A 7,137-nucleotide genomic window follows, 5' to 3' on the forward strand; every position below is an offset into this window, starting at 1 on the left:
CCATCTTGTTTCATTGATTCTTCTCCTACCCACTTAAGCCCCCATGTTGCATCACCACTTCCTCATATCAGGGAGATCATATGATAGTTGTCTTTCTCTGCTTGACTTATTTCGCTAAGCATGATATGCTCTAGTTCCATCCATGTTGTCGCAAATGACAAGATTTCATTTCTTTTGATGGCTGCATAGTATTCCATTGTGTATATATACCACATCTTCTTGATCCATTCATCTGTTGATGGACATCTAGGTTCTTTCCATAGTTTGGCTATTGTGGACATTGCTGCTATAAACATTCGGGTGCACGTGCCCCTTTGGATCACTAAGTTTGTATCTTTAGGGTAAATACCCAGTAATGCAATTGCTGGGACATAGGGCAGTTCTATTTTCACCATTTTGAGGAACCTCCATGCTGTTTTCCAGAGTGGCTGCACCAGCTTGCATTCCACTTCTATGTATTTAAAAATTCTTCTTTAATTGCCTGGTTGACCCATTCATTCTCTTGTTGGATATTCTTTAACATCCATGTATTTTTGGTCCTTCAAAATTTCTCCTTTGAATGACTTTGAGTTTCATAGCATTGTGGTCTGAAAATATGCATGGTATGATTTTAATCTTTTTGTACTGGTTGAGTCCTAATTTTTGACCCAGTATGTGATCTATTCTGGAGAATGTTCCATGTTCACCTGAAAAGAATGTGTATTCTGCTTCTTTAGGATGAAATGCTCTGAATATATTTGTGATATATCTATGAATATATATGTGAATACATCTATGTCCAGTGTATCATTCAAAACCATTGTTTCCTTGTTGATCTTCTGCTTAAATGCTCTGTGGGAAAGGACAGTCTATTAAATAAATGGCACTGGAAAAACTGTACACCCATATGCAAAACAATGAAACTGGATCAGTTACACCATACACAAAAATTAAATCCAAATGGATGAAAGACTTGAACATAAGACCTGAAACCATAAAACTTGTAGAAGGAAACGTAGACAGTAAGCTCATTGATGTAGGTCTTGGTAATGATGTTTTGAATCTTACAGTGAAGACAAAAACAACAAAAATGAAAGACAAGTGGGACTATGTCAAAGTAAAACCTGCACAGCAAAGGAAACCATCAACAGAATGAAAAGGCAACCAAAGAAATGGAAGAGAATATTTGCAAGCATATATTTGATAAGGGATTAATAGCCAAAATATACAAATAACTCATACAACTTAATAGCAAAATAACAATGAATTAAAAAATGGGCAGAAGATCTGAGTAGCCATTTCCCCCAAGAAGACATACAGATAGACAACAGACACAGGAAAACATGATCTATATTAGTAATCATCAGACAATGAGATATTCCCTCACACCTGTTATAATGGATATTATAATAAAAACAAGACAAGAAATAACAAGTATTGGCAAGGATGTGGAGAAAAGGGAATCCTTGTGCACTGCTCATGGGAATGTAAGTTGGTTCAACCACTATGGAAAATAGTATAGTGGTTTCTCAAAAAATTAGGAGTAGAACTGCTTATGATCTACCAATTTCACTTCTGGGTATTTACTCAAGCTTAAAAAGATTTGCAGCCCATGTTTATTGCAGTGTTTTTCATAATAGTAAGGATAAGGAAATGACTAAGTGCTCACTGAACTAATGAATAAAGAAAATGTGGTATATATATACAGTAGGATATCCTTCAGCCATAAAAAAGAATGAGGGGAGCTAAGATAGCAGTGTAGTAGGATGACACTAGGCTTGCCTTGACCCTTAAACACAGCTATAACTATCAAATCATTCTGAATACCTATGAAATTGACCTGAGGACTGATAGAACAAACTGCACAGCCAGAGGGAGAAAGGAGGCCACACTGAGGAAGATAGGAAATGTCGAGATGTGGTTTGGGGGAGAAATAGATCACGAGTGCTGCTGAGGGGAAGAAGCCCTAGTTACAGAGAAAAGCAAGGGAGAAAGCAAGAGAGTGAGCTGGGGAGAGAGAGAGACAAAGAGAGGAGAGAGAGAGAGAGAGAGAGAGAGAGAGACAGAGAGAAACACAGGGGAATGCACAACATGTCTCTAAAGTCATTGGGTGGGAAAATGATAGGGACTGATTTTCATGAGTTTGTGCAACCATCTGCTAAGGTCAGGAACACAGCAGGGATGTCCATTATCACCACTGCTATTCAACATACTACTAGAAGTCCTGGTCTCAGCAATCAGACAACAAAAAGAAACTAACGGCATCCAAATCAGCAAAGAAGAAGTCGAACTCTCACTCTTTGCAGATGATATGATACTACATGTGGAAAACCCAAAAGACTCCACTCCACATCTGCTAGAACTTGTACAGGAATTCAGTAAAGTGTCAGGATATAAAATCAATGCACAAAAATCAGTTGCATTTCTTTACACCAACAACAAAACAGAAGAAAGAGAAATTAAGGTGTCAATCCCATTTACAATTGCACCAAAAACCGGGGGTAAACCTAACCAAAGAGGCAAAGAATCTATACTCAGAAAACTATAAAGTAGTCATAAAAGAAATTGAGAAAGACACAAAGAAATGGAAAAATGTACCATGCTCATGGATTGGAAGAACAAATGATGTGAAAATGTCTATGCTACCTAAAGCAATCTACACATTTAATGCAATCCCTATCAAAATCCCATCCATTTTTTTCAAAGAAATGGAACCAGAAAATACCTCAAATAGCCAAAGGAGTATTGAAAAAGAAAGCCAAAGTTGAATCTCCCTGATGGCTAGTGATGATGAACATTTTCTCATGTGTCTGATAGCCATTTCTATGTCTTGATTGGAGAAGTGTCTCCATATCTTCTGCCGACTTTCTAATATGATTGTCTGTTTTGTGTGTGTTGAGTTTGAGAAGTTCATTATAAATCCTGGATATCAACCTTTTGTCTGTACTGTCATTTGCAAATATCTTCTCCCATTCCGTGGGTTGCCTCTTTGTTTTCTTGACTGTTTCCTTTGCTGTGCAGAAGCTTTTGATTTTGATGAAGTCCCAAAAGTTTATTTTCGCTTTTGTTTCCTTTGCCTTTGGAGACATATCTTAAAAGAAGTTGCTGTGGCTGATATTGAAGAGATTACTGCCTATGTTATCTTCTAGGATTCTGATGGATTCCTGTCTCACGTTGAGGTCTTTTATCCATTTTGAGTTTATCTTTGTGTATGGTGTAAGAGAATGGTGGAGTTTCATTCTTCTACATATAACTGTCCAGTTTTTTTGAGGGAGGCTTGGATGGCTATGTATTTCCCCCTTAGGACCACCGTTGCTGTATCATATAGGTTTTGGACCGAAGTGTCTTCATTCTCATTGATTTCCATGAATTGTTTCAGTGCTTCTTTGATCTCCTGGTTGATCCAAGCATTCTTAAGCAAGGTGGTATTTAGCTTCCAGGTGTTTGAGTTCCTTCGGAAATTTTCCTTGTGATTGAGCTCCAGTTTCAATGCATTGTGATCTGAGAATATGCAGGGAATAATCTCAGTCTTTTGTTATCAGTTGAGTCCTGATTTGTGACCCAGTATGTGGTCTATTCTGGAGAAGGTTCCGTGTGCACTTGAGAAGAATGAGTATTCTGTTCTTTTAGGGTGGAATGTTCTGTATATATCTATGAGGTCCCTCTGGTCCAATGTGTCATTCAATGCTCTTGTTTCTTTATTGATTCTCTGCTTCGATGATCTGTCTATTTCTCCTACTATTAGTGTATTCATATCAATATGACTCTTTACCTTGATTAACACTTTTCTTAAGTAATTGACTGCTCCCATATTGGGGGCATAGATATTTACAATTGTTAGATCATCCTGGTGGATAGTCCCTTTAAGGATTATGTAGTGTCCTTCTGTATCTCTGACTACAGTCTTTAGTTTAAAATCTAATTTGTCTGATATGAGAATCACTACCCCAGCCTTCTTTTGAGGCCCATTGGCATGAAAGATGCTTCTCTATTCCTTCACTTTCAGTCTGGATGTATCTTTAGGTTCAAAATGGGTCTCTTGTAGACAACATATGGATGGGTCCTGTCGTTTTATCCAGTCTGCAACCCTGTGCCGTTTTATGGGCGCATTTAGGCCATTCACATTGAGAGTGATTATTTTTTTTAATTTTTTATTTTTATTTATTTATTTATTTTGCATGTTTAATTTTTTTATGTTTTATAAACATATATTTTTATCCCCAGGGGTACAGGTCTGTGAATCACCAGGTTTACACACTTCACATGCAGCTATCAAAAGAAATGAAATCTTGCCATTTGCGACAACATGGATGGAACCTGAGCGTATCATGCTTAGCGAAATAAGTCAAGCAGAGAAAGACAACTATCATATGATCTCCCTGATATGAGGAAGTGGAGATGCAACATGGGGGCTTAAGTGGGTACGAGAAGAATAAATGAAACAAGATGGAATTGGGAGGGAGACAAACCATGAGAGTGATTATTGATAGATACGTTTTTATTGACATCGAGTTATGTTTGAAGTCTTTCTTTCTGTAGATTGTCTCTATATTTCTGTTCAATGCTATTCTTAGGATTTTCCTCTTTTATAGAACCTCCTCTTAATATTTCCTGCAGTGCCGGCTTGGTGGTTGCATAGTCTTTTAAGCTTTGTTGGTCTTGGAAACTCTTTATCACTCCATCCATTTTGAATGTCAGTCTTGCTGGATAAAGAATTCTTAGCTGCATGTTCTTCTCAGTTAATGCCCTGAATATATCTTGCCAGTCATTTCATTTGCCAGGTCTTTTTGGACAGGTCTGATGTTATTCTGATGGGCTTTCCTCTGTAAGTAAGGAGCCTCTTTGCCCTAGCGGCTTTCAAGAGATTATACCTACAATTATAATTCCTCATTTTGACTATCATGTGTAGTGATGTTTTTTTGGAATGTATAATGTTGGGTGGAGACATTTCAGCCTCTAATACATGAATGCTGGTTCCATTCGCGAGATTGGGATAATTTTCATGAAGGACTTGTTCCACTATATCTTCTAGACTTCTTTCTTTCTCCTCCCCTTCAGGGATTCCAATAATTCTGACGTTGGAACGTTTCATGGCATCATTTATTTCCCTGATTCTCGTTTCGTGGTTTCTAAGCTGTTTGTGCCAGGCTTCCTCCTGATCCTTTCTCTCTGTTTGTCTTCCAGATCACTAATCCTATCTTCTGTCTTAGTTACCCTAGCTTTCAGAGAGTTTAGATTAGATTGGAACTTATTGAGAGCATTGTGAACCTCCTCTCTGGTAGCTTTAAGCTCAGCCGTAACATTGTGAACATCCTGTCTGGTCGCTTTCAGCTCGGCCCTAATCAATTCTGTTTGGTCATCCATGGCTATCTCCAACCTAGCTATTGCCTGGATAATTGTTAGCCTGAATTCTCTTTCTGACATATTGTCTATGTTGATAGCCATTAGCTCTGTTGCAGAAGGTCCATCCTCTGTATTTTTTTTCTGTTGGGCATTCCTCCTCCTAGTCATTTTGGTGGGAGATGACTGAACAGATGAAGCCTGATGTATTAAATGTGGTGCAGTCAAGGGGCACCCTGGAACACTTCTGAGCAATCAGGATTCCCCACCCATACGAGAGACAAAAGAAAAGAAAAAGAAAAAGGGGAAAAAAAGAGATAGACAGGAAAGAAAGGGAAGATGAAAGAGAAGGTTCAGCCCAAATGAGCCCCTAGGTAAGATTGATGAAGTAAACAAACAAAAACAGACAAACAAAAAGACTTATAAAAGTATATGACAAGATACACTCTAGTTCCATCCATGTTGTCACAAATGGCAAGATTTTATTTCTTTTGATGGCTGCATAGTATTCCATTGTGTGTATATCCCACGTCTTCTTTATCCATTCATCGGTTGATGGACATGTTGGTTCTTTCCATAGTTTGAAGACCGTAGCCATTGCTGCTATAACATTGGGGTACAGATGGCTCTTCTTTTCACTACATATGTATCTTTGGGGTAAATACCTAGTAGTGCAATTGCAAGGTCATAGGTAAGTTCTATTTTTAATTTCTTGAGGAATCTCTACACTGTTCTCCAAAGAGGCTGCACCAACTTGCATTCCCACCAACAGTGTAAGAGGGTTCCTCTTTCTCCACATCCTCTCCAACACATGTTGTTTCCTGTCTTGCTAATCTTGGCCATTCTAATTGGTGTAAAGTGATATCTCAATGTGGTTTTAATTTGAGATCAGGAACACAACAAGGATGCTTACTCTCACACTCTTGTTCAACATAGTATTAGAAGTCCTAGCAACAGCAATCAGAAAACAAAGGGAAATAAAAGGTATCCAAATTGGTAATGAAAAAGTCAAACTCTCTCTCTTTGCAAATGACATGAATCTTTATATGGAAAACCCAAAAGACTCCACCCCCAAACTACTAGAACTCATACAGCAATTCAGCAACGTGGCAGGATACAAAGTCAATGTACAGAAATCAGTGGCTATCCTATACACTAACCATGAAAATACAGAAAGGGAAATTAGAGAATCGATTCCATTTACTATAGCACCCAGAACCATAAGATACCTGGGAATAAACCTAACCAAAGAGGTAAAGGATCTGTACTCAAGGAACTACAGAACACTCATGAAAGAAATTGAAGAAGACAAAAAAAGATGGAAGACCATTCCATGCTCTTGGATTGTGAGAATAAACATTGTTAAAATGTCTTTACTGCCCAGAGCAATCTATACTTTTAATGCCATTCCAATCAAAATTCCACTGGTATTCTTCAAAGAGCTGGAGCAAATAATCCTAAAATTTGTATGGAATCAGAAGAGACCATGAATCGCTAAGGAAAGGTTGAAAAACAAAAATAAAGCGGGGGGCATCACGTTACCTGATTTCAAGCTTTACTACAAAGCTGCGATCACCAAGACAGCATGGTACTGGCATAAAAACAGACACATAGTCCAGTGGAACAGAGTAGGGAGCCCAGATATGGACCCTCAACTCTATGGTCAATTAATCTTTGACAAAACAGGAAAAAAATATACAGAGGAAAAAAGACAGTCTTTTCAATCAATGGTGCTGGGAAAACTGGGCAGCTCCATGTAGAAGAATGAAACTCGACCATTCTCTTACACCATACACAAAGATAAACTCAAAATGGATA

Source organism: Mustela nigripes, chromosome 14 (genome assembly GCF_022355385.1).
Source record: "Mustela nigripes isolate SB6536 chromosome 14, MUSNIG.SB6536, whole genome shotgun sequence".
Taxonomy (NCBI): Eukaryota; Metazoa; Chordata; class Mammalia; order Carnivora; family Mustelidae; genus Mustela; species Mustela nigripes.